The sequence below is a fragment of the Ambystoma mexicanum genome, chromosome 1p, assembly GCF_040938575.1.
Source record: "Ambystoma mexicanum isolate Mex_15411 chromosome 1p, UKY_AmexF1_1, whole genome shotgun sequence".
Lineage (NCBI taxonomy): Eukaryota > Metazoa > Chordata > Amphibia > Caudata > Ambystomatidae > Ambystoma > Ambystoma mexicanum.
The window spans coordinates 13423178-13448937 of NC_090921.1; the positions used below are offsets into that span (position 1 = coordinate 13423178).

A 25760-nucleotide genomic window follows, 5' to 3' on the forward strand; every position below is an offset into this window, starting at 1 on the left:
CACAAATCTGCCGACACGATGCCCTAATGAATGCACATCTCTTTGCCTTGGTAGTTGCTCCTTTTTGCAGCGCCTTTTCCTGCTGCATCACAAAAACTCAGTTCAAGACACTTGGCTCCATCCAGTGGAGCTCCTATGCCCAGCTTAGAAACCCCCAGGCACGAGATTGCAAGGTCCCTGGTAATTCTCCCACTCCTGGACACGTCGGAACCAAGTTTCGTATGCACTAGCAGCGAGAACAAAATCCCACATGTGAGGACAATAGGCGTCTTTCATTTAGGGCTAGTGTTAGGCTAAGAGTTTGCAGTAGCTCCTTGGGTCGAGTTAGGGGTCGAATGAGACAAAGCTAAGATTTGCGTTACGGCTGGGGTTGGTCCAGTAAGGATCCCACACACCATGGACCATCGGCGGAGGCCCCGGGTAGGCTTACACTGCGGGCTAATGGTGGACTTCTTTAAAAACGTGAGCACTAAATGGGGCGGGATGTTGACTGAAAGAATGCAGCTAGCTACAGAAATATGCAGAAATAAAGAAAAACACATCTCATTGCATGCCTTTAAAGAGCTTACTCTCCCTACCGGCAATGTTCCTGAACCTTCGCTTCCCAAACATTTTTAGAACCAAAAAAAACCTAGAAAAGATCTGACCTCCCTCACCGGGAATTGAACTCAAGACTGCTGGATGGAGGGGTGCTGACATTGACCACTAGGCTACCAGACTGCTGTTGAACAGAGCACTCCCGAAAGGTGACATTTCAATTTCAGGCTGACAAGTGTGCTTTATTGTTCAGTTCGGGCTTTGCACAGCCAGTGCTAGAATTCAATCCAAGTTCATGCTTTGCTTTGATTTTGAATTAATGGCCAAACCAGCCAATCCCTAAAAAAATACAGGTCTCAGAGGCTCTCGTTTCAGTACCAGCAGGGTAGCGTGGCCGAGCGGTCTAAGGCGCTGGATTTAGGCTCCAGTCTCTTTGGAGGCGTGGGTTCGAATCCCACCGCTGCCAATAGCTGTTTCTTTTTTATCTTCATGCCACGTGTACAGACAGGACAATTGGGAGCCAGGGAATGGCATGTGTTTATGAATTCTTGCTTTTCTGAACACCCAGACTGAAAGCACACATCTGACTCGTGTGCGTTTTCACCAAAAAAGGGTAAAGCATAAATCACTGTTCACTGAAAACGGACATGCGTTCACGATCCTGTCAATAAACACGTGCTTGGCAGGGCCACAAATCTGCCGACACGATGCCCTAATGAATGCACATCTCTTTGCCTTGGTAGTTGCTCCTTTTTGCAGCGCCTTTTCCTGCTGCATCACAAAAACTCAGTTCAAGACACTTGGCTCCATCCAGTGGAGCTCCTATGCCCAGCTTAGAAACCCCCAGGCACGAGATTGCAAGGTCCCTGGTAATTCTCCCACTCCTGGACACGTCGGAACCAAGTTTCGTATGCACTAGCAGCGAGAACAAAATCCCACATGTGAGGACAATAGGCGTCTTTCCTTTAGGGCTAGTGTTAGGCTAAGAGTTTGCAGTAGCTCCTTGGGTCGAGTTAGGGGTCGAATGAGACAAAGCTAAGATTTGCGTTACGGCTGGGGTTGGTCCAGTAAGGATCCCACACACCATGGACCATCGGCGGAGGCCCCGGGTAGGCTTACACTGCGGGCTAATGGTGGACTTCTTTAAAAACGTGAGCACTAAATGGGGCGGGATGTTGACTGAAAGAATGCAGCTAGCTACAGAAATATGCAGAAATAAAGAAAAACACATCTCATTGCATGCCTTTAAAGAGCTTACTCTCCCTACCGGCAATGTTCCTGAACCTTCGCTTCCCAAACATTTTTAGAACCAAAAAAAACCTAGAAAAGATCTGACCTCCCTCACCGGGAATTGAACTCAAGACTGCTGGATGGAGGGGTGCTGACATTGACCACTAGGCTACCAGACTGCTGTTGAACAGAGCACTCCCGAAAGGTGACATTTCAATTTCAGGCTGACAAGTGTGCTTTATTGTTCAGTTCGGGCTTTGCACAGCCAGTGCTAGAATTCAATCCAAGTTCATGCTTTGCTTTGATTTTGAATTAATGGCCAAACCAGCCAATCCCTAAAAAAATACAGGTCTCAGAGGCTCTCGTTTCAGTACCAGCAGGGTAGCGTGGCCGAGCGGTCTAAGGCGCTGGATTTAGGCTCCAGTCTCTTTGGAGGCGTGGGTTCGAATCCCACCGCTGCCAATAGCTGTTTCTTTTTTATCTTCATGCCACGTGTACAGACAGGACAATTGGGAGCCAGGGAATGGCATGTGTTTATGAATTCTTGCTTTTCTGAACACCCAGACTGAAAGCACACATCTGACTCGTGTGCGTTTTCACCAAAAAAGGGTAAAGCATAAATCACTGTTCACTGAAAACGGACATGCGTTCACGATCCTGTCAATAAACACGTGCTTGGCAGGGCCACAAATCTGCCGACACGATGCCCTAATGAATGCACATCTCTTTGCCTTGGTAGTTGCTCCTTTTTGCAGCGCCTTTTCCTGCTGCATCACAAAAACTCAGTTCAAGACACTTGGCTCCATCCAGTGGAGCTCCTATGCCCAGCTTAGAAACCCCCAGGCACGAGATTGCAAGGTCCCTGGTAATTCTCCCACTCCTGGACACGTCGGAACCAAGTTTCGTATGCACTAGCAGCGAGAACAAAATCCCACATGTGAGGACAATAGGCGTCTTTCATTTAGGGCTAGTGTTAGGCTAAGAGTTTGCAGTAGCTCCTTGGGTCGAGTTAGGGGTCGAATGAGACAAAGCTAAGATTTGCGTTACGGCTGGGGTTGGTCCAGTAAGGATCCCACACACCATGGACCATCGGCGGAGGCCCCGGGTAGGCTTACACTGCGGGCTAATGGTGGACTTCTTTAAAAACGTGAGCACTAAATGGGGCGGGATGTTGACTGAAAGAATGCAGCTAGCTACAGAAATATGCAGAAATAAAGAAAAACACATCTCATTGCATGCCTTTAAAGAGCTTACTCTCCCTACCGGCAATGTTCCTGAACCTTCGCTTCCCAAACATTTTTAGAACCAAAAAAAACCTAGAAAAGATCTGACCTCCCTCACCGGGAATTGAACTCAAGACTGCTGGATGGAGGGGTGCTGACATTGACCACTAGGCTACCAGACTGCTGTTGAACAGAGCACTCCCGAAAGGTGACATTTCAATTTCAGGCTGACAAGTGTGCTTTATTGTTCAGTTCGGGCTTTGCACAGCCAGTGCTAGAATTCAATCCAAGTTCATGCTTTGCTTTGATTTTGAATTAATGGCCAAACCAGCCAATCCCTAAAAAAATACAGGTCTCAGAGGCTCTCGTTTCAGTACCAGCAGGGTAGCGTGGCCGAGCGGTCTAAGGCGCTGGATTTAGGCTCCAGTCTCTTTGGAGGCGTGGGTTCGAATCCCACCGCTGCCAATAGCTGTTTCTTTTTTATCTTCATGCCACGTGTACAGACAGGACAATTGGGAGCCAGGGAATGGCATGTGTTTATGAATTCTTGCTTTTCTGAACACCCAGACTGAAAGCACACATCTGACTCGTGTGCGTTTTCACCAAAAAAGGGTAAAGCATAAATCACTGTTCACTGAAAACGGACATGCGTTCACGATCCTGTCAATAAACACGTGCTTGGCAGGGCCACAAATCTGCCGACACGATGCCCTAATGAATGCACATCTCTTTGCCTTGGTAGTTGCTCCTTTTTGCAGCGCCTTTTCCTGCTGCATCACAAAAACTCAGTTCAAGACACTTGGCTCCATCCAGTGGAGCTCCTATGCCCAGCTTAGAAACCCCCAGGCACGAGATTGCAAGGTCCCTGGTAATTCTCCCACTCCTGGACACGTCGGAACCAAGTTTCGTATGCACTAGCAGCGAGAACAAAATCCCACATGTGAGGACAATAGGCGTCTTTCATTTAGGGCTAGTGTTAGGCTAAGAGTTTGCAGTAGCTCCTTGGGTCGAGTTAGGGGTCGAATGAGACAAAGCTAAGATTTGCGTTACGGCTGGGGTTGGTCCAGTAAGGATCCCACACACCATGGACCATCGGCGGAGGCCCCGGGTAGGCTTACACTGCGGGCTAATGGTGGACTTCTTTAAAAACGTGAGCACTAAATGGGGCGGGATGTTGACTGAAAGAATGCAGCTAGCTACAGAAATATGCAGAAATAAAGAAAAACACATCTCATTGCATGCCTTTAAAGAGCTTACTCTCCCTACCGGCAATGTTCCTGAACCTTCGCTTCCCAAACATTTTTAGAACCAAAAAAAACCTAGAAAAGATCTGACCTCCCTCACCGGGAATTGAACTCAAGACTGCTGGATGGAGGGGTGCTGACATTGACCACTAGGCTACCAGACTGCTGTTGAACAGAGCACTCCCGAAAGGTGACATTTCAATTTCAGGCTGACAAGTGTGCTTTATTGTTCAGTTCGGGCTTTGCAGAGCCAGTGCTAGAATTCAATCCAAGTTCATGCTTTGCTTTGATTTTGAATTAATGGCCAAACCAGCCAATCCCTAAAAAAATACAGGTCTCAGAGGCTCTCGTTTCAGTACCAGCAGGGTAGCGTGGACGAGCGGTCTAAGGCGCTGGATTTAGGCTCCAGTCTCTTTGGAGGCGTGGGTTCGAATCCCACCGCTGCCAATAGCTGTTTCTTTTTTATCTTCATGCCACGTGTACAGACAGGACAATTGGGAGCCAGGGAATGGCATGTGTTTATGAATTCTTGCTTTTCTGAACACCCAGACTGAAAGCACACATCTGACTCGTGTGCGTTTTCACCAAAAAAGGGTAAAGCATAAATCACTGTTCACTGAAAACGGACATGCGTTCACGATCCTGTCAATAAACACGTGCTTGGCAGGGCCACAAATCTGCCGACACGATGCCCTAATGAATGCACATCTCTTTGCCTTGGTAGTTGCTCCTTTTTGCAGCGCCTTTTCCTGCTGCATCACAAAAACTCAGTTCAAGACACTTGGCTCCATCCAGTGGAGCTCCTATGCCCAGCTTAGAAACCCCCAGGCACGAGATTGCAAGGTCCCTGGTAATTCTCCCACTCCTGGACACGTCGGAACCAAGTTTCGTATGCACTAGCAGCGAGAACAAAATCCCACATGTGAGGACAATAGGCGTCTTTCATTTAGGGCTAGTGTTAGGCTAAGAGTTTGCAGTAGCTCCTTGGGTCGAGTTAGGGGTCGAATGAGACAAAGCTAAGATTTGCGTTACGGCTGGGGTTGGTCCAGTAAGGATCCCACACACCATGGACCATCGGCGGAGGCCCCGGGTAGGCTTACACTGCGGGCTAATGGTGGACTTCTTTAAAAACGTGAGCACTAAATGGGGCGGGATGTTGACTGAAAGAATGCAGCTAGCTACAGAAATATGCAGAAATAAAGAAAAACACATCTCATTGCATGCCTTTAAAGAGCTTACTCTCCCTACCGGCAATGTTCCTGAACCTTCGCTTCCCAAACATTTTTAGAACCAAAAAAAACCTAGAAAAGATCTGACCTCCCTCACCGGGAATTGAACTCAGGACTGCTGGATGGAGGGGTGCTGACATTGACCACTAGGCTACCAGACTGCTGTCGAACAGAGCACTCCCGAAAGGTGACATTTCAATTTCAGGCTGACAAGTGTGCTTTATTGTTCAGTTCGGGCTTTGCACAGCCAGTGCTAGAATTCAATCCAAGTTCATGCTTTGCTTTGATTTTGAATTAATGGCCAAACCAGCCAATCCCTAAAAAAATACAGGTCTCAGAGGCTCTCGTTTCAGTACCAGCAGGGTAGCGTGGCCGAGCGGTCTAAGGCGCTGGATTTAGGCTCCAGTCTCTTTGGAGGCGTGGGTTCGAATCCCACCGCTGCCAATAGCTGTTTCTTTTTTATCTTCATGCCACGTGTACAGACAGGACAATTGGGAGCCAGGGAATGGCATGTGTTTATGAATTCTTGCTTTTCTGAACACCCAGACTGAAAGCACACATCTGACTCGTGTGCGTTTTCACCAAAAAAGGGTAAAGCATAAATCACTGTTCACTGAAAACGGACATGCGTTCACGATCCTGTCAATAAACACGTTCAGGGCAGGGCCACAAATCTGCCGACACGATGCCCTAATGAATGCACATCTCTTTGCCTTGGTAGTTGCTCCTTTTTGCAGCGCCTTTTCCTGCTGCATCACAAAAACTCAGTTCAAGACACTTGGCTCCATCCAGTGGAGCTCCTATGCCCAGCTTAGAAACCCCCAGGCACGAGATTGCAAGGTCCCTGGTAATTCTCCCACTCCTGGACACGTCGGAACCAAGTTTCGTATGCACTAGCAGCGAGAACAAAATCCCACATGTGAGGACAATAGGCGTCTTTCATTTAGGGCTAGTGTTAGGCTAAGAGTTTGCAGTAGCTCCTTGGGTCGAGTTAGGGGTCGAATGAGACAAAGCTAAGATTTGCGTTACGGCTGGGGTTGGTCCAGTAAGGATCCCACACACCATGGACCATCGGCGGAGGCCCCGGGTAGGCTTACACTGCGGGCTAATGGTGGACTTCTTTAAAAACGTGAGCACTAAATGGGGCGGGATGTTGACTGAAAGAATGCAGCTAGCTACAGAAATATGCAGAAATAAAGAAAAACACATCTCATTGCATGCCTTTAAAGAGCTTACTCTCCCTACCGGCAATGTTCCTGAACCTTCGCTTCCCAAACATTTTTAGAACCAAAAAAAACCTAGAAAAGATCTGACCTCCCTCACCGGGAATTGAACTCAAGACTGCTGGATGGAGGGGTGCTGACATTGACCACTAGGCTACCAGACTGCTGTTGAACAGAGCACTCCCGAAAGGTGACATTTCAATTTCAGGCTGACAAGTGTGCTTTATTGTTCAGTTCGGGCTTTGCACAGCCAGTGCTAGAATTCAATCCAAGTTCATGCTTTGCTTTGATTTTGAATTAATGGCCAAACCAGCCAATCCCTAAAAAAATACAGGTCTCAGAGGCTCTCGTTTCAGTACCAGCAGGGTAGCGTGGCCGAGCGGTCTAAGGCGCTGGATTTAGGCTCCAGTCTCTTTGGAGGCGTGGGTTCGAATCCCACCGCTGCCAATAGCTGTTTCTTTTTTATCTTCATGCCACGTGTACAGACAGGACAATTGGGAGCCAGGGAATGGCATGTGTTTATGAATTCTTGCTTTTCTGAACACCCAGACTGAAAGCACACATCTGACTCGTGTGCGTTTTCACCAAAAAAGGGTAAAGCATAAATCACTGTTCACTGAAAACGGACATGCGTTCACGATCCTGTCAATAAACACGTGCTTGGCAGGGCCACAAATCTGCCGACACGATGCCCTAATGAATGCACATCTCTTTGCCTTGGTAGTTGCTCCTTTTTGCAGCGCCTTTTCCTGCTGCATCACAAAAACTCAGTTCAAGACACTTGGCTCCATCCAGTGGAGCTCCTATGCCCAGCTTAGAAACCCCCAGGCACGAGATTGCAAGGTCCCTGGTAATTCTCCCACTCCTGGACACGTCGGAACCAAGTTTCGTATGCACTAGCAGCGAGAACAAAATCCCACATGTGAGGACAATAGGCGTCTTTCATTTAGGGCTAGTGTTAGGCTAAGAGTTTGCAGTAGCTCCTTGGGTCGAGTTAGGGGTCGAATGAGACAAAGCTAAGATTTGCGTTACGGCTGGGGTTGGTCCAGTAAGGATCCCACACACCATGGACCATCGGCGGAGGCCCCGGGTAGGCTTACACTGCGGGCTAATGGTGGACTTCTTTAAAAACGTGAGCACTAAATGGGGCGGGATGTTGACTGAAAGAATGCAGCTAGCTACAGAAATATGCAGAAATAAAGAAAAACACATCTCATTGCATGCCTTTAAAGAGCTTACTCTCCCTACCGGCAATGTTCCTGAACCTTCGCTTCCCAAACATTTTTAGAACCAAAAAAAACCTAGAAAAGATCTGACCTCCCTCACCGGGAATTGAACTCAAGACTGCTGGATGGAGGGGTGCTGACATTGACCACTAGGCTACCAGACTGCTGTTGAACAGAGCACTCCCGAAAGGTGACATTTCAATTTCAGGCTGACAAGTGTGCTTTATTGTTCAGTTCGGGCTTTGCACAGCCAGTGCTAGAATTCAATCCAAGTTCATGCTTTGCTTTGATTTTGAATTAATGGCCAAACCAGCCAATCCCTAAAAAAATACAGGTCTCAGAGGCTCTCGTTTCAGTACCAGCAGGGTAGCGTGGCCGAGCGGTCTAAGGCGCTGGATTTAGGCTCCAGTCTCTTTGGAGGCGTGGGTTCGAATCCCACCGCTGCCAATAGCTGTTTCTTTTTTATCTTCATGCCACGTGTACAGACAGGACAATTGGGAGCCAGGGAATGGCATGTGTTTATGAATTCTTGCTTTTCTGAACACCCAGACTGAAAGCACACATCTGACTCGTGTGCGTTTTCACCAAAAAAGGGTAAAGCATAAATCACTGTTCACTGAAAACGGACATGCGTTCACGATCCTGTCAATAAACACGTGCTTGGCAGGGCCACAAATCTGCCGACACGATGCCCTAATGAATGCACATCTCTTTGCCTTGGTAGTTGCTCCTTTTTGCAGCGCCTTTTCCTGCTGCATCACAAAAACTCAGTTCAAGACACTTGGCTCCATCCAGTGGAGCTCCTATGCCCAGCTTAGAAACCCCCAGGCACGAGATTGCAAGGTCCCTGGTAATTCTCCCACTCCTGGACACGTCGGAACCAAGTTTCGTATGCACTAGCAGCGAGAACAAAATCCCACATGTGAGGACAATAGGCGTCTTTCATTTAGGGCTAGTGTTAGGCTAAGAGTTTGCAGTAGCTCCTTGGGTCGAGTTAGGGGTCGAATGAGACAAAGCTAAGATTTGCGTTACGGCTGGGGTTGGTCCAGTAAGGATCCCACACACCATGGACCATCGGCGGAGGCCCCGGGTAGGCTTACACTGCGGGCTAATGGTGGACTTCTTTAAAAACGTGAGCACTAAATGGGGCGGGATGTTGACTGAAAGAATGCAGCTAGCTACAGAAATATGCAGAAATAAAGAAAAACACATCTCATTGCATGCCTTTAAAGAGCTTACTCTCCCTACCGGCAATGTTCCTGAACCTTCGCTTCCCAAACATTTTTAGAACCAAAAAAAACCTAGAAAAGATCTGACCTCCCTCACCGGGAATTGAACTCAAGACTGCTGGATGGAGGGGTGCTGACATTGACCACTAGGCTACCAGACTGCTGTTGAACAGAGCACTCCCGAAAGGTGACATTTCAATTTCAGGCTGACAAGTGTGCTTTATTGTTCAGTTCGGGCTTTGCACAGCCAGTGCTAGAATTCAATCCAAGTTCATGCTTTGCTTTGATTTTGAATTAATGGCCAAACCAGCCAATCCCTAAAAAAATACAGGTCTCAGAGGCTCTCGTTTCAGTACCAGCAGGGTAGCGTGGCCGAGCGGTCTAAGGCGCTGGATTTAGGCTCCAGTCTCTTTGGAGGCGTGGGTTCGAATCCCACCGCTGCCAATAGCTGTTTCTTTTTTATCTTCATGCCACGTGTACAGACAGGACAATTGGGAGCCAGGGAATGGCATGTGTTTATGAATTCTTGCTTTTCTGAACACCCAGACTGAAAGCACACATCTGACTCGTGTGCGTTTTCACCAAAAAAGGGTAAAGCATAAATCACTGTTCACTGAAAACGGACATGCGTTCACGATCCTGTCAATAAACACGTGCTTGGCAGGGCCACAAATCTGCCGACACGATGCCCTAATGAATGCACATCTCTTTGCCTTGGTAGTTGCTCCTTTTTGCAGCGCCTTTTCCTGCTGCATCACAAAAACTCAGTTCAAGACACTTGGCTCCATCCAGTGGAGCTCCTATGCCCAGCTTAGAAACCCCCAGGCACGAGATTGCAAGGTCCCTGGTAATTCTCCCACTCCTGGACACGTCGGAACCAAGTTTCGTATGCACTAGCAGCGAGAACAAAATCCCACATGTGAGGACAATAGGCGTCTTTCCTTTAGGGCTAGTGTTAGGCTAAGAGTTTGCAGTAGCTCCTTGGGTCGAGTTAGGGGTCGAATGAGACAAAGCTAAGATTTGCGTTACGGCTGGGGTTGGTCCAGTAAGGATCCCACACACCATGGACCATCGGCGGAGGCCCCGGGTAGGCTTACACTGCGGGCTAATGGTGGACTTCTTTAAAAACGTGAGCACTAAATGGGGCGGGATGTTGACTGAAAGAATGCAGCTAGCTACAGAAATATGCAGAAATAAAGAAAAACACATCTCATTGCATGCCTTTAAAGAGCTTACTCTCCCTACCGGCAATGTTCCTGAACCTTCGCTTCCCAAACATTTTTAGAACCAAAAAAAACCTAGAAAAGATCTGACCTCCCTCACCGGGAATTGAACTCAAGACTGCTGGATGGAGGGGTGCTGACATTGACCACTAGGCTACCAGACTGCTGTTGAACAGAGCACTCCCGAAAGGTGACATTTCAATTTCAGGCTGACAAGTGTGCTTTATTGTTCAGTTCGGGCTTTGCACAGCCAGTGCTAGAATTCAATCCAAGTTCATGCTTTGCTTTGATTTTGAATTAATGGCCAAACCAGCCAATCCCTAAAAAAATACAGGTCTCAGAGGCTCTCGTTTCAGTACCAGCAGGGTAGCGTGGCCGAGCGGTCTAAGGCGCTGGATTTAGGCTCCAGTCTCTTTGGAGGCGTGGGTTCGAATCCCACCGCTGCCAATAGCTGTTTCTTTTTTATCTTCATGCCACGTGTACAGACAGGACAATTGGGAGCCAGGGAATGGCATGTGTTTATGAATTCTTGCTTTTCTGAACACCCAGACTGAAAGCACACATCTGACTCGTGTGCGTTTTCACCAAAAAAGGGTAAAGCATAAATCACTGTTCACTGAAAACGGACATGCGTTCACGATCCTGTCAATAAACACGTGCTTGGCAGGGCCACAAATCTGCCGACACGATGCCCTAATGAATGCACATCTCTTTGCCTTGGTAGTTGCTCCTTTTTGCAGCGCCTTTTCCTGCTGCATCACAAAAACTCAGTTCAAGACACTTGGCTCCATCCAGTGGAGCTCCTATGCCCAGCTTAGAAACCCCCAGGCACGAGATTGCAAGGTCCCTGGTAATTCTCCCACTCCTGGACACGTCGGAACCAAGTTTCGTATGCACTAGCAGCGAGAACAAAATCCCACATGTGAGGACAATAGGCGTCTTTCATTTAGGGCTAGTGTTAGGCTAAGAGTTTGCAGTAGCTCCTTGGGTCGAGTTAGGGGTCGAATGAGACAAAGCTAAGATTTGCGTTACGGCTGGGGTTGGTCCAGTAAGGATCCCACACACCATGGACCATCGGCGGAGGCCCCGGGTAGGCTTACACTGCGGGCTAATGGTGGACTTCTTTAAAAACGTGAGCACTAAATGGGGCGGGATGTTGACTGAAAGAATGCAGCTAGCTACAGAAATATGCAGAAATAAAGAAAAACACATCTCATTGCATGCCTTTAAAGAGCTTACTCTCCCTACCGGCAATGTTCCTGAACCTTCGCTTCCCAAACATTTTTAGAACCAAAAAAAACCTAGAAAAGATCTGACCTCCCTCACCGGGAATTGAACTCAGGACTGCTGGATGGAGGGGTGCTGACATTGACCACTAGGCTACCAGACTGCTGTCGAACAGAGCACTCCCGAAAGGTGACATTTCAATTTCAGGCTGACAAGTGTGCTTTATTGTTCAGTTCGGGCTTTGCACAGCCAGTGCTAGAATTCAATCCAAGTTCATGCTTTGCTTTGATTTTGAATTAATGGCCAAACCAGCCAATCCCTAAAAAAATACAGGTCTCAGAGGCTCTCGTTTCAGTACCAGCAGGGTAGCGTGGCCGAGCGGTCTAAGGCGCTGGATTTAGGCTCCAGTCTCTTTGGAGGCGTGGGTTCGAATCCCACCGCTGCCAATAGCTGTTTCTTTTTTATCTTCATGCCACGTGTACAGACAGGACAATTGGGAGCCAGGGAATGGCATGTGTTTATGAATTCTTGCTTTTCTGAACACCCAGACTGAAAGCACACATCTGACTCGTGTGCGTTTTCACCAAAAAAGGGTAAAGCATAAATCACTGTTCACTGAAAACGGACATGCGTTCACGATCCTGTCAATAAACACGTTCAGGGCAGGGCCACAAATCTGCCGACACGATGCCCTAATGAATGCACATCTCTTTGCCTTGGTAGTTGCTCCTTTTTGCAGCGCCTTTTCCTGCTGCATCACAAAAACTCAGTTCAAGACACTTGGCTCCATCCAGTGGAGCTCCTATGCCCAGCTTAGAAACCCCCAGGCACGAGATTGCAAGGTCCCTGGTAATTCTCCCACTCCTGGACACGTCGGAACCAAGTTTCGTATGCACTAGCAGCGAGAACAAAATCCCACATGTGAGGACAATAGGCGTCTTTCATTTAGGGCTAGTGTTAGGCTAAGAGTTTGCAGTAGCTCCTTGGGTCGAGTTAGGGGTCGAATGAGACAAAGCTAAGATTTGCGTTACGGCTGGGGTTGGTCCAGTAAGGATCCCACACACCATGGACCATCGGCGGAGGCCCCGGGTAGGCTTACACTGCGGGCTAATGGTGGACTTCTTTAAAAACGTGAGCACTAAATGGGGCGGGATGTTGACTGAAAGAATGCAGCTAGCTACAGAAATATGCAGAAATAAAGAAAAACACATCTCATTGCATGCCTTTAAAGAGCTTACTCTCCCTACCGGCAATGTTCCTGAACCTTCGCTTCCCAAACATTTTTAGAACCAAAAAAAACCTAGAAAAGATCTGACCTCCCTCACCGGGAATTGAACTCAAGACTGCTGGATGGAGGGGTGCTGACATTGACCACTAGGCTACCAGACTGCTGTTGAACAGAGCACTCCCGAAAGGTGACATTTCAATTTCAGGCTGACAAGTGTGCTTTATTGTTCAGTTCGGGCTTTGCACAGCCAGTGCTAGAATTCAATCCAAGTTCATGCTTTGCTTTGATTTTGAATTAATGGCCAAACCAGCCAATCCCTAAAAAAATACAGGTCTCAGAGGCTCTCGTTTCAGTACCAGCAGGGTAGCGTGGCCGAGCGGTCTAAGGCGCTGGATTTAGGCTCCAGTCTCTTTGGAGGCGTGGGTTCGAATCCCACCGCTGCCAATAGCTGTTTCTTTTTTATCTTCATGCCACGTGTACAGACAGGACAATTGGGAGCCAGGGAATGGCATGTGTTTATGAATTCTTGCTTTTCTGAACACCCAGACTGAAAGCACACATCTGACTCGTGTGCGTTTTCACCAAAAAAGGGTAAAGCATAAATCACTGTTCACTGAAAACGGACATGCGTTCACGATCCTGTCAATAAACACGTGCTTGGCAGGGCCACAAATCTGCCGACACGATGCCCTAATGAATGCACATCTCTTTGCCTTGGTAGTTGCTCCTTTTTGCAGCGCCTTTTCCTGCTGCATCACAAAAACTCAGTTCAAGACACTTGGCTCCATCCAGTGGAGCTCCTATGCCCAGCTTAGAAACCCCCAGGCACGAGATTGCAAGGTCCCTGGTAATTCTCCCACTCCTGGACACGTCGGAACCAAGTTTCGTATGCACTAGCAGCGAGAACAAAATCCCACATGTGAGGACAATAGGCGTCTTTCATTTAGGGCTAGTGTTAGGCTAAGAGTTTGCAGTAGCTCCTTGGGTCGAGTTAGGGGTCGAATGAGACAAAGCTAAGATTTGCGTTACGGCTGGGGTTGGTCCAGTAAGGATCCCACACACCATGGACCATCGGCGGAGGCCCCGGGTAGGCTTACACTGCGGGCTAATGGTGGACTTCTTTAAAAACGTGAGCACTAAATGGGGCGGGATGTTGACTGAAAGAATGCAGCTAGCTACAGAAATATGCAGAAATAAAGAAAAACACATCTCATTGCATGCCTTTAAAGAGCTTACTCTCCCTACCGGCAATGTTCCTGAACCTTCGCTTCCCAAACATTTTTAGAACCAAAAAAAACCTAGAAAAGATCTGACCTCCCTCACCGGGAATTGAACTCAAGACTGCTGGATGGAGGGGTGCTGACATTGACCACTAGGCTACCAGACTGCTGTTGAACAGAGCACTCCCGAAAGGTGACATTTCAATTTCAGGCTGACAAGTGTGCTTTATTGTTCAGTTCGGGCTTTGCACAGCCAGTGCTAGAATTCAATCCAAGTTCATGCTTTGCTTTGATTTTGAATTAATGGCCAAACCAGCCAATCCCTAAAAAAATACAGGTCTCAGAGGCTCTCGTTTCAGTACCAGCAGGGTAGCGTGGCCGAGCGGTCTAAGGCGCTGGATTTAGGCTCCAGTCTCTTTGGAGGCGTGGGTTCGAATCCCACCGCTGCCAATAGCTGTTTCTTTTTTATCTTCATGCCACGTGTACAGACAGGACAATTGGGAGCCAGGGAATGGCATGTGTTTATGAATTCTTGCTTTTCTGAACACCCAGACTGAAAGCACACATCTGACTCGTGTGCGTTTTCACCAAAAAAGGGTAAAGCATAAATCACTGTTCACTGAAAACGGACATGCGTTCACGATCCTGTCAATAAACACGTGCTTGGCAGGGCCACAAATCTGCCGACACGATGCCCTAATGAATGCACATCTCTTTGCCTTGGTAGTTGCTCCTTTTTGCAGCGCCTTTTCCTGCTGCATCACAAAAACTCAGTTCAAGACACTTGGCTCCATCCAGTGGAGCTCCTATGCCCAGCTTAGAAACCCCCAGGCACGAGATTGCAAGGTCCCTGGTAATTCTCCCACTCCTGGACACGTCGGAACCAAGTTTCGTATGCACTAGCAGCGAGAACAAAATCCCACATGTGAGGACAATAGGCGTCTTTCCTTTAGGGCTAGTGTTAGGCTAAGAGTTTGCAGTAGCTCCTTGGGTCGAGTTAGGGGTCGAATGAGACAAAGCTAAGATTTGCGTTACGGCTGGGGTTGGTCCAGTAAGGATCCCACACACCATGGACCATCGGCGGAGGCCCCGGGTAGGCTTACACTGCGGGCTAATGGTGGACTTCTTTAAAAACGTGAGCACTAAATGGGGCGGGATGTTGACTGAAAGAATGCAGCTAGCTACAGAAATATGCAGAAATAAAGAAAAACACATCTCATTGCATGCCTTTAAAGAGCTTACTCTCCCTACCGGCAATGTTCCTGAACCTTCGCTTCCCAAACATTTTTAGAACCAAAAAAAACCTAGAAAAGATCTGACCTCCCTCACCGGGAATTGAACTCAAGACTGCTGGATGGAGGGGTGCTGACATTGACCACTAGGCTACCAGACTGCTGTTGAACAGAGCACTCCCGAAAGGTGACATTTCAATTTCAGGCTGACAAGTGTGCTTTATTGTTCAGTTCGGGCTTTGCACAGCCAGTGCTAGAATTCAATCCAAGTTCATGCTTTGCTTTGATTTTGAATTAATGGCCAAACCAGCCAATCCCTAAAAAAATACAGGTCTCAGAGGCTCTCGTTTCAGTACCAGCAGGGTAGCGTGGCCGAGCGGTCTAAGGCGCTGGATTTAGGCTCCAGTCTCTTTGGAGGCGTGGGTTCGAATCCCACCGCTGCCAATAGCTGTTTCTTTTTTATCTTCATGCCACGTGTACAGACAGGACAATTGGGAGCCAGGGAATGGCATGTGTTTATGAATTCTTGCTTTTCTGAACACCCAGACTGAAAGCACACATCTGACTCGTGTGCGTTTTCACCAAAAAAGGGTAAAGCATAAATCACTGTTCACTGAAAACGGACATGCGTTCACGATCCTGTCAATAAACACGTGCTTGGCAGGGCCACAAATCTGCCGACACGATGCCCTAATGAATGCACATCTCTTTGCCTTGGTAGTTGCTCCTTTTTGCAGCGCCTTTTCCTGCTGCATCACAAAAACTCAGTTCAAGACACTTGGCTCCATCCAGTGGAGCTCCTATGCCCAGCTTAGAAACCCCCAGGCACGAGATTGCAAGGTCCCTGGTAATTCTCCCACTCCTGGACACGTCGGAACCAAGTTTCGTATGCACTAGCAGCGAGAACAAAATCCCACATGTGAGGACAATAGGCGTCTTTCATTTAGGGCTAGTGTTAGGCTAAGAGTTTGCAGTAGCTCCTTGGGTCGAGTTAGGGGTCGAATGAGACAAAGCTAAGATTTGCGTTACGGCTGGGGTTGGTCCAGTAAGGATCCCACACACCATGGACCATCGGCGGAGGCCCCGGGTAGGCTTACACTGCGGGCTAATGGTGGACTTCTTTAAAAACGTGAGCACTAAATGGGGCGGGATGTTGACTGAAAGAATGCAGCTAGCTACAGAAATATGCAGAAATAAAGAAAAACACATCTCATTGCATGCCTTTAAAGAGCTTACTCTCCCTACCGGCAATGTTCCTGAACCTTCGCTTCCCAAACATTTTTAGAACCAAAAAAAACCTAGAAAAGATCTGACCTCCCTCACCGGGAATTGAACTCAAGACTGCTGGATGGAGGGGTGCTGACATTGACCACTAGGCTACCAGACTGCTGTTGAACAGAGCACTCCCGAAAGGTGACATTTCAATTTCAGGCTGACAAGTGTGCTTTATTGTTCAGTTCGGGCTTTGCACAGCCAGTGCTAGAATTCAATCCAAGTTCATGCTTTGCTTTGATTTTGAATTAATGGCCAAACCAGCCAATCCCTAAAAAAATACAGGTCTCAGAGGCTCTCGTTTCAGTACCAGCAGGGTAGCGTGGCCGAGCGGTCTAAGGCGCTGGATTTAGGCTCCAGTCTCTTTGGAGGCGTGGGTTCGAATCCCACCGCTGCCAATAGCTGTTTCTTTTTTATCTTCATGCCACGTGTACAGACAGGACAATTGGGAGCCAGGGAATGGCATGTGTTTATGAATTCTTGCTTTTCTGAACACCCAGACTGAAAGCACACATCTGACTCGTGTGCGTTTTCACCAAAAAAGGGTAAAGCATAAATCACTGTTCACTGAAAACGGACATGCGTTCACGATCCTGTCAATAAACACGTGCTTGGCAGGGCCACAAATCTGCCGACACGATGCCCTAATGAATGCACATCTCTTTGCCTTGGTAGTTGCTCCTTTTTGCAGCGCCTTTTCCTGCTGCATCACAAAAACTCAGTTCAAGACACTTGGCTCCATCCAGTGGAGCTCCTATGCCCAGCTTAGAAACCCCCAGGCACGAGATTGCAAGGTCCCTGGTAATTCTCCCACTCCTGGACACGTCGGAACCAAGTTTCGTATGCACTAGCAGCGAGAACAAAATCCCACATGTGAGGACAATAGGCGTCTTTCATTTAGGGCTAGTGTTAGGCTAAGAGTTTGCAGTAGCTCCTTGGGTCGAGTTAGGGGTCGAATGAGACAAAGCTAAGATTTGCGTTACGGCTGGGGTTGGTCCAGTAAGGATCCCACACACCATGGACCATCGGCGGAGGCCCCGGGTAGGCTTACACTGCGGGCTAATGGTGGACTTCTTTAAAAACGTGAGCACTAAATGGGGCGGGATGTTGACTGAAAGAATGCAGCTAGCTACAGAAATATGCAGAAATAAAGAAAAACACATCTCATTGCATGCCTTTAAAGAGCTTACTCTCCCTACCGGCAATGTTCCTGAACCTTCGCTTCCCAAACATTTTTAGAACCAAAAAAAACCTAGAAAAGATCTGACCTCCCTCACCGGGAATTGAACTCAAGACTGCTGGATGGAGGGGTGCTGACATTGACCACTAGGCTACCAGACTGCTGTTGAACAGAGCACTCCCGAAAGGTGACATTTCAATTTCAGGCTGACAAGTGTGCTTTATTGTTCAGTTCGGGCTTTGCAGAGCCAGTGCTAGAATTCAATCCAAGTTCATGCTTTGCTTTGATTTTGAATTAATGGCCAAACCAGCCAATCCCTAAAAAAATACAGGTCTCAGAGGCTCTCGTTTCAGTACCAGCAGGGTAGCGTGGACGAGCGGTCTAAGGCGCTGGATTTAGGCTCCAGTCTCTTTGGAGGCGTGGGTTCGAATCCCACCGCTGCCAATAGCTGTTTCTTTTTTATCTTCATGCCACGTGTACAGACAGGACAATTGGGAGCCAGGGAATGGCATGTGTTTATGAATTCTTGCTTTTCTGAACACCCAGACTGAAAGCACACATCTGACTCGTGTGCGTTTTCACCAAAAAAGGGTAAAGCATAAATCACTGTTCACTGAAAACGGACATGCGTTCACGATCCTGTCAATAAACACGTGCTTGGCAGGGCCACAAATCTGCCGACACGATGCCCTAATGAATGCACATCTCTTTGCCTTGGTAGTTGCTCCTTTTTGCAGCGCCTTTTCCTGCTGCATCACAAAAACTCAGTTCAAGACACTTGGCTCCATCCAGTGGAGCTCCTATGCCCAGCTTAGAAACCCCCAGGCACGAGATTGCAAGGTCCCTGGTAATTCTCCCACTCCTGGACACGTCGGAACCAAGTTTCGTATGCACTAGCAGCGAGAACAAAATCCCACATGTGAGGACAATAGGCGTCTTTCATTTAGGGCTAGTGTTAGGCTAAGAGTTTGCAGTAGCTCCTTGGGTCGAGTTAGGGGTCGAATGAGACAAAGCTAAGATTTGCGTTACGGCTGGGGTTGGTCCAGTAAGGATCCCACACACCATGGACCATCGGCGGAGGCCCCGGGTAGGCTTACACTGCGGGCTAATGGTGGACTTCTTTAAAAACGTGAGCACTAAATGGGGCGGGATGTTGACTGAAAGAATGCAGCTAGCTACAGAAATATGCAGAAATAAAGAAAAACACATCTCATTGCATGCCTTTAAAGAGCTTACTCTCCCTACCGGCAATGTTCCTGAACCTTCGCTTCCCAAACATTTTTAGAACCAAAAAAAACCTAGAAAAGATCTGACCTCCCTCACCGGGAATTGAACTCAGGACTGCTGGATGGAGGGGTGCTGACATTGACCACTAGGCTACCAGACTGCTGTCGAACAGAGCACTCCCGAAAGGTGACATTTCAATTTCAGGCTGACAAGTGTGCTTTATTGTTCAGTTCGGGCTTTGCACAGCCAGTGCTAGAATTCAATCCAAGTTCATGCTTTGCTTTGATTTTGAATTAATGGCCAAACCAGCCAATCCCTAAAAAAATACAGGTCTCAGAGGCTCTCGTTTCAGTACCAGCAGGGTAGCGTGGCCGAGCGGTCTAAGGCGCTGGATTTAGGCTCCAGTCTCTTTGGAGGCGTGGGTTCGAATCCCACCGCTGCCAATAGCTGTTTCTTTTTTATCTTCATGCCACGTGTACAGACAGGACAATTGGGAGCCAGGGAATGGCATGTGTTTATGAATTCTTGCTTTTCTGAACACCCAGACTGAAAGCACACATCTGACTCGTGTGCGTTTTCACCAAAAAAGGGTAAAGCATAAATCACTGTTCACTGAAAACGGACATGCGTTCACGATCCTGTCAATAAACACGTGCTTGGCAGGGCCACAAATCTGCCGACACGATGCCCTAATGAATGCACATCTCTTTGCCTTGGTAGTTGCTCCTTTTTGCAGCGCCTTTTCCTGCTGCATCACAAAAACTCAGTTCAAGACACTTGGCTCCATCCAGTGGAGCTCCTATGCCCAGCTTAGAAACCCCCAGGCACGAGATTGCAAGGTCCCTGGTAATTCTCCCACTCCTGGACACGTCGGAACCAAGTTTCGTATGCACTAGCAGCGAGAACAAAATCCCACATGTGAGGACAATAGGCGTCTTTCATTTAGGGCTAGTGTTAGGCTAAGAGTTTGCAGTAGCTCCTTGGGTCGAGTTAGGGGTCGAATGAGACAAAGCTAAGATTTGCGTTACGGCTGGGGTTGGTCCAGTAAGGATCCCACACACCATGGACCATCGGCGGAGGCCCCGGGTAGGCTTACACTGCGGGCTAATGGTGGACTTCTTTAAAAACGTGAGCACTAAATGGGGCGGGATGTTGACTGAAAGAATGCAGCTAGCTACAGAAATATGCAGAAATAAAGAAAAACACATCTCATTGCATGCCTTTAAAGAGCTTACTCTCCCTACCGGCAATGTTCCTGAACCTTCGCTTCCCAAACATTTTTAGAACCAAAAAAAACCTAGAAAAGATCTGACCTCCCTCACCGGGAATTGAACTCAGGACTGCTGGATGGAGGGGTGCTGACATTGACCACTAGGCTACCAGACTGCTGTCGAACAGAGCACTCCCGAAAGGTGACATTTCAATTTCAGGCTGACAAGTGTGCTTTATTGTTCAGTTCGGGCTTTGCACAGCCAGTGCTAGAATTCAATCCAAGTTCATGCTTTGCTTTGATTTTGAATTAATGGCCAAACCAGCCAATCCCTAAAAAAATACAGGTCTCAGAGGCTCTCGTTTCAGTACCAGCAGGGTAGCGTGGCCGAGCGGTCTAAGGCGCTGGATTTAGGCTCCAGTCTCTTTGGAGGCGTGGGTTCGAATCCCACCGCTGCCAATAGCTGTTTCTTTTTTATCTTCATGCCACGTGTACAGACAGGACAATTGGGAGCCAGGGAATGGCATGTGTTTATGAATTCTTGCTTTTCTGAACACCCAGACTGAAAGCACACATCTGACTCGTGTGCGTTTTCACCAAAAAAGGGTAAAGCATAAATCACTGTTCACTGAAAACGGACATGCGTTCACGATCCTGTCAATAAACACGTTCAGGGCAGGGCCACAAATCTGCCGACACGATGCCCTAATGAATGCACATCTCTTTGCCTTGGTAGTTGCTCCTTTTTGCAGCGCCTTTTCCTGCTGCATCACAAAAACTCAGTTCAAGACACTTGGCTCCATCCAGTGGAGCTCCTATGCCCAGCTTAGAAACCCCCAGGCACGAGATTGCAAGGTCCCTGGTAATTCTCCCACTCCTGGACACGTCGGAACCAAGTTTCGTATGCACTAGCAGCGAGAACAAAATCCCACATGTGAGGACAATAGGCGTCTTTCATTTAGGGCTAGTGTTAGGCTAAGAGTTTGCAGTAGCTCCTTGGGTCGAGTTAGGGGTCGAATGAGACAAAGCTAAGATTTGCGTTACGGCTGGGGTTGGTCCAGTAAGGATCCCACACACCATGGACCATCGGCGGAGGCCCCGGGTAGGCTTACACTGCGGGCTAATGGTGGACTTCTTTAAAAACGTGAGCACTAAATGGGGCGGGATGTTGACTGAAAGAATGCAGCTAGCTACAGAAATATGCAGAAATAAAGAAAAACACATCTCATTGCATGCCTTTAAAGAGCTTACTCTCCCTACCGGCAATGTTCCTGAACCTTCGCTTCCCAAACATTTTTAGAACCAAAAAAAACCTAGAAAAGATCTGACCTCCCTCACCGGGAATTGAACTCAAGACTGCTGGATGGAGGGGTGCTGACATTGACCACTAGGCTACCAGACTGCTGTTGAACAGAGCACTCCCGAAAGGTGACATTTCAATTTCAGGCTGACAAGTGTGCTTTATTGTTCAGTTCGGGCTTTGCACAGCCAGTGCTAGAATTCAATCCAAGTTCATGCTTTGCTTTGATTTTGAATTAATGGCCAAACCAGCCAATCCCTAAAAAAATACAGGTCTCAGAGGCTCTCGTTTCAGTACCAGCAGGGTAGCGTGGCCGAGCGGTCTAAGGCGCTGGATTTAGGCTCCAGTCTCTTTGGAGGCGTGGGTTCGAATCCCACCGCTGCCAATAGCTGTTTCTTTTTTATCTTCATGCCACGTGTACAGACAGGACAATTGGGAGCCAGGGAATGGCATGTGTTTATGAATTCTTGCTTTTCTGAACACCCAGACTGAAAGCACACATCTGACTCGTGTGCGTTTTCACCAAAAAAGGGTAAAGCATAAATCACTGTTCACTGAAAACGGACATGCGTTCACGATCCTGTCAATAAACACGTGCTTGGCAGGGCCACAAATCTGCCGACACGATGCCCTAATGAATGCACATCTCTTTGCCTTGGTAGTTGCTCCTTTTTGCAGCGCCTTTTCCTGCTGCATCACAAAAACTCAGTTCAAGACACTTGGCTCCATCCAGTGGAGCTCCTATGCCCAGCTTAGAAACCCCCAGGCACGAGATTGCAAGGTCCCTGGTAATTCTCCCACTCCTGGACACGTCGGAACCAAGTTTCGTATGCACTAGCAGCGAGAACAAAATCCCACATGTGAGGACAATAGGCGTCTTTCATTTAGGGCTAGTGTTAGGCTAAGAGTTTGCAGTAGCTCCTTGGGTCGAGTTAGGGGTCGAATGAGACAAAGCTAAGATTTGCGTTACGGCTGGGGTTGGTCCAGTAAGGATCCCACACACCATGGACCATCGGCGGAGGCCCCGGGTAGGCTTACACTGCGGGCTAATGGTGGACTTCTTTAAAAACGTGAGCACTAAATGGGGCGGGATGTTGACTGAAAGAATGCAGCTAGCTACAGAAATATGCAGAAATAAAGAAAAACACATCTCATTGCATGCCTTTAAAGAGCTTACTCTCCCTACCGGCAATGTTCCTGAACCTTCGCTTCCCAAACATTTTTAGAACCAAAAAAAACCTAGAAAAGATCTGACCTCCCTCACCGGGAATTGAACTCAAGACTGCTGGATGGAGGGGTGCTGACATTGACCACTAGGCTACCAGACTGCTGTTGAACAGAGCACTCCCGAAAGGTGACATTTCAATTTCAGGCTGACAAGTGTGCTTTATTGTTCAGTTCGGGCTTTGCACAGCCAGTGCTAGAATTCAATCCAAGTTCATGCTTTGCTTTGATTTTGAATTAATGGCCAAACCAGCCAATCCCTAAAAAAATACAGGTCTCAGAGGCTCTCGTTTCAGTACCAGCAGGGTAGCGTGGCCGAGCGGTCTAAGGCGCTGGATTTAGGCTCCAGTCTCTTTGGAGGCGTGGGTTCGAATCCCACCGCTGCCAATAGCTGTTTCTTTTTTATCTTCATGCCACGTGTACAGACAGGACAATTGGGAGCCAGGGAATGGCATGTGTTTATGAATTCTTGCTTTTCTGAACACCCAGACTGAAAGCACACATCTGACTCGTGTGCGTTTTCACCAAAAAAGGGTAAAGCATAAATCACTGTTCACTGAAAACGGACATGCGTTCACGATCCTGTCAATAAACACGTGCTTGGCAGGGCCACAAATCTGCCGACACGATGCCCTAATGAATGCACATCTCTTTGCCTTGGTAGTTGCTCCTTTTTGCAGCGCCTTTTCCTGCTGCATCACAAAAACTCAGTTCAAGACACTTGGCTCCATCCAGTGGAGCTCCTATGCCCAGCTTAGAAACCCCCAGGCACGAGATTGCAAGGTCCCTGGTAATTCTCCCACTCCTGGACACGTCGGAACCAAGTTTCGTATGCACTAGCAGCGAGAACAAAATCCCACATGTGAGGACAATAGGCGTCTTTCATTTAGGGCTAGTGTTAGGCTAAGAGTTTGCAGTAGCTCCTTGGGTCGAGTTAGGGGTCGAATGAGACAAAGCTAAGATTTGCGTTACGGCTGGGGTTGGTCCAGTAAGGATCCCACACACCATGGACCATCGGCGGAGGCCCCGGGTAGGCTTACACTGCGGGCTAATGGTGGACTTCTTTAAAAACGTGAGCACTAAATGGGGCGGGATGTTGACTGAAAGAATGCAGCTAGCTACAGAAATATGCAGAAATAAAGAAAAACACATCTCATTGCATGCCTTTAAAGAGCTTACTCTCCCTACCGGCAATGTTCCTGAACCTTCGCTTCCCAAACATTTTTAGAACCAAAAAAAACCTAGAAAAGATCTGACCTCCCTCACCGGGAATTGAACTCAAGACTGCTGGATGGAGGGGTGCTGACATTGACCACTAGGCTACCAGACTGCTGTTGAACAGAGCACTCCCGAAAGGTGACATTTCAATTTCAGGCTGACAAGTGTGCTTTATTGTTCAGTTCGGGCTTTGCACAGCCAGTGCTAGAATTCAATCCAAGTTCATGCTTTGCTTTGATTTTGAATTAATGGCCAAACCAGCCAATCCCTAAAAAAATACAGGTCTCAGAGGCTCTCGTTTCAGTGCCAGCAGGGTAGCGTGGCCGAGCGGTCTAAGGCGCTGGATTTAGGCTCCAGTCTCTTTGGAGGCGTGGGTTCGAATCCCACCGCTGCCAATAGCTGTTTCTTTTTTATCTTCATGCCACGTGTACAGACAGGACAATTGGGAGCCAGGGAATGGCATGTGTTTATGAATTCTTGCTTTTCTGAACACCCAGACTGAAAGCACACATCTGACTCGTGTGCGTTTTCACCAAAAAAGGGTAAAGCATAAATCACTGTTCACTGAAAACGGACATGCGTTCACGATCCTGTCAATAAACACGTGCTTGGCAGGGCCACAAATCTGCCGACACGATGCCCTAATGAATGCACATCTCTTTGCCTTGGTAGTTGCTCCTTTTTGCAGCGCCTTTTCCTGCTGCATCACAAAAACTCAGTTCAAGACACTTGGCTCCATCCAGTGGAGCTCCTATGCCCAGCTTAGAAACCCCCAGGCACGAGATTGCAAGGTCCCTGGTAATTCTCCCACTCCTGGACACGTCGGAACCAAGTTTCGTATGCACTAGCAGCGAGAACAAAATCCCACATGTGAGGACAATAGGCGTCTTTCATTTAGGGCTAGTGTTAGGCTAAGAGTTTGCAGTAGCTCCTTGGGTCGAGTTAGGGGTCGAATGAGACAAAGCTAAGATTTGCGTTACGGCTGGGGTTGGTCCAGTAAGGATCCCACACACCATGGACCATCGGCGGAGGCCCCGGGTAGGCTTACACTGCGGGCTAATGGTGGACTTCTTTAAAAACGTGAGCACTAAATGGGGCGGGATGTTGACTGAAAGAATGCAGCTAGCTACAGAAATATGCAGAAATAAAGAAAAACACATCTCATTGCATGCCTTTAAAGAGCTTACTCTCCCTACCGGCAATGTTCCTGAACCTTCGCTTCCCAAACATTTTTAGAACCAAAAAAAACCTAGAAAAGATCTGACCTCCCTCACCGGGAATTGAACTCAGGACTGCTGGATGGAGGGGTGCTGACATTGACCACTAGGCTACCAGACTGCTGTCGAACAGAGCACTCCCGAAAGGTGACATTTCAATTTCAGGCTGACAAGTGTGCTTTATTGTTCAGTTCGGGCTTTGCACAGCCAGTGCTAGAATTCAATCCAAGTTCATGCTTTGCTTTGATTTTGAATTAATGGCCAAACCAGCCAATCCCTAAAAAAATACAGGTCTCAGAGGCTCTCGTTTCAGTACCAGCAGGGTAGCGTGGCCGAGCGGTCTAAGGCGCTGGATTTAGGCTCCAGTCTCTTTGGAGGCGTGGGTTCGAATCCCACCGCTGCCAATAGCTGTTTCTTTTTTATCTTCATGCCACGTGTACAGACAGGACAATTGGGAGCCAGGGAATGGCATGTGTTTATGAATTCTTGCTTTTCTGAACACCCAGACTGAAAGCACACATCTGACTCGTGTGCGTTTTCACCAAAAAAGGGTAAAGCATAAATCACTGTTCACTGAAAACGGACATGCGTTCACGATCCTGTCAATAAACACGTTCAGGGCAGGGCCACAAATCTGCCGA

The 25760-nt window shown here is 48.0% G+C and overlaps 21 non-coding genes across 21 annotated transcripts; all 21 read left to right on the forward strand.

The window, feature by feature from the left end:
* The first annotated feature begins 921 nt into the window (after nucleotides 1-921).
* Nucleotides 922-1003, forward strand: TRNAL-UAG (transfer RNA leucine (anticodon UAG)). The gene has a single exon. It is a non-coding gene; the product is annotated as a tRNA-Leu (tRNA).
* Nucleotides 1004-2147: 1144 nt separating this feature from the next.
* On the forward strand, nucleotides 2148-2229 carry TRNAL-UAG (transfer RNA leucine (anticodon UAG)). Its single transcript has one exon. It is a non-coding gene; the product is annotated as a tRNA-Leu (tRNA).
* Nucleotides 2230-3373: 1144 nt separating this feature from the next.
* Nucleotides 3374-3455, forward strand: TRNAL-UAG (transfer RNA leucine (anticodon UAG)). Its single transcript has one exon. It is a non-coding gene; the product is annotated as a tRNA-Leu (tRNA).
* A 1144-nt stretch (nucleotides 3456-4599) lies between these two features.
* On the forward strand, nucleotides 4600-4681 carry TRNAL-UAG (transfer RNA leucine (anticodon UAG)). Its single transcript has one exon. It is a non-coding gene; the product is annotated as a tRNA-Leu (tRNA).
* Nucleotides 4682-5825: 1144 nt separating this feature from the next.
* Nucleotides 5826-5907, forward strand: TRNAL-UAG (transfer RNA leucine (anticodon UAG)). Its single transcript has one exon. It is a non-coding gene; the product is annotated as a tRNA-Leu (tRNA).
* A 1144-nt stretch (nucleotides 5908-7051) lies between these two features.
* Nucleotides 7052-7133, forward strand: TRNAL-UAG (transfer RNA leucine (anticodon UAG)). The gene has a single exon. It is a non-coding gene; the product is annotated as a tRNA-Leu (tRNA).
* Nucleotides 7134-8277: 1144 nt separating this feature from the next.
* On the forward strand, nucleotides 8278-8359 carry TRNAL-UAG (transfer RNA leucine (anticodon UAG)). The gene has a single exon. It is a non-coding gene; the product is annotated as a tRNA-Leu (tRNA).
* Nucleotides 8360-9503: 1144 nt separating this feature from the next.
* On the forward strand, nucleotides 9504-9585 carry TRNAL-UAG (transfer RNA leucine (anticodon UAG)). The gene has a single exon. It is a non-coding gene; the product is annotated as a tRNA-Leu (tRNA).
* Nucleotides 9586-10729: 1144 nt separating this feature from the next.
* TRNAL-UAG (transfer RNA leucine (anticodon UAG)) lies at nucleotides 10730-10811 on the forward strand. The gene has a single exon. It is a non-coding gene; the product is annotated as a tRNA-Leu (tRNA).
* Nucleotides 10812-11955: 1144 nt separating this feature from the next.
* On the forward strand, nucleotides 11956-12037 carry TRNAL-UAG (transfer RNA leucine (anticodon UAG)). Its single transcript has one exon. It is a non-coding gene; the product is annotated as a tRNA-Leu (tRNA).
* Nucleotides 12038-13181: 1144 nt separating this feature from the next.
* On the forward strand, nucleotides 13182-13263 carry TRNAL-UAG (transfer RNA leucine (anticodon UAG)). Its single transcript has one exon. It is a non-coding gene; the product is annotated as a tRNA-Leu (tRNA).
* A 1144-nt stretch (nucleotides 13264-14407) lies between these two features.
* Nucleotides 14408-14489, forward strand: TRNAL-UAG (transfer RNA leucine (anticodon UAG)). The gene has a single exon. It is a non-coding gene; the product is annotated as a tRNA-Leu (tRNA).
* A 1144-nt stretch (nucleotides 14490-15633) lies between these two features.
* On the forward strand, nucleotides 15634-15715 carry TRNAL-UAG (transfer RNA leucine (anticodon UAG)). Its single transcript has one exon. It is a non-coding gene; the product is annotated as a tRNA-Leu (tRNA).
* A 1144-nt stretch (nucleotides 15716-16859) lies between these two features.
* Nucleotides 16860-16941, forward strand: TRNAL-UAG (transfer RNA leucine (anticodon UAG)). The gene has a single exon. It is a non-coding gene; the product is annotated as a tRNA-Leu (tRNA).
* A 1144-nt stretch (nucleotides 16942-18085) lies between these two features.
* TRNAL-UAG (transfer RNA leucine (anticodon UAG)) lies at nucleotides 18086-18167 on the forward strand. The gene has a single exon. It is a non-coding gene; the product is annotated as a tRNA-Leu (tRNA).
* Nucleotides 18168-19311: 1144 nt separating this feature from the next.
* On the forward strand, nucleotides 19312-19393 carry TRNAL-UAG (transfer RNA leucine (anticodon UAG)). Its single transcript has one exon. It is a non-coding gene; the product is annotated as a tRNA-Leu (tRNA).
* Nucleotides 19394-20537: 1144 nt separating this feature from the next.
* On the forward strand, nucleotides 20538-20619 carry TRNAL-UAG (transfer RNA leucine (anticodon UAG)). Its single transcript has one exon. It is a non-coding gene; the product is annotated as a tRNA-Leu (tRNA).
* A 1144-nt stretch (nucleotides 20620-21763) lies between these two features.
* TRNAL-UAG (transfer RNA leucine (anticodon UAG)) lies at nucleotides 21764-21845 on the forward strand. The gene has a single exon. It is a non-coding gene; the product is annotated as a tRNA-Leu (tRNA).
* A 1144-nt stretch (nucleotides 21846-22989) lies between these two features.
* On the forward strand, nucleotides 22990-23071 carry TRNAL-UAG (transfer RNA leucine (anticodon UAG)). The gene has a single exon. It is a non-coding gene; the product is annotated as a tRNA-Leu (tRNA).
* Nucleotides 23072-24215: 1144 nt separating this feature from the next.
* TRNAL-UAG (transfer RNA leucine (anticodon UAG)) lies at nucleotides 24216-24297 on the forward strand. The gene has a single exon. It is a non-coding gene; the product is annotated as a tRNA-Leu (tRNA).
* A 1144-nt stretch (nucleotides 24298-25441) lies between these two features.
* Nucleotides 25442-25523, forward strand: TRNAL-UAG (transfer RNA leucine (anticodon UAG)). Its single transcript has one exon. It is a non-coding gene; the product is annotated as a tRNA-Leu (tRNA).
* Nucleotides 25524-25760: the final 237 nt, after the last annotated feature.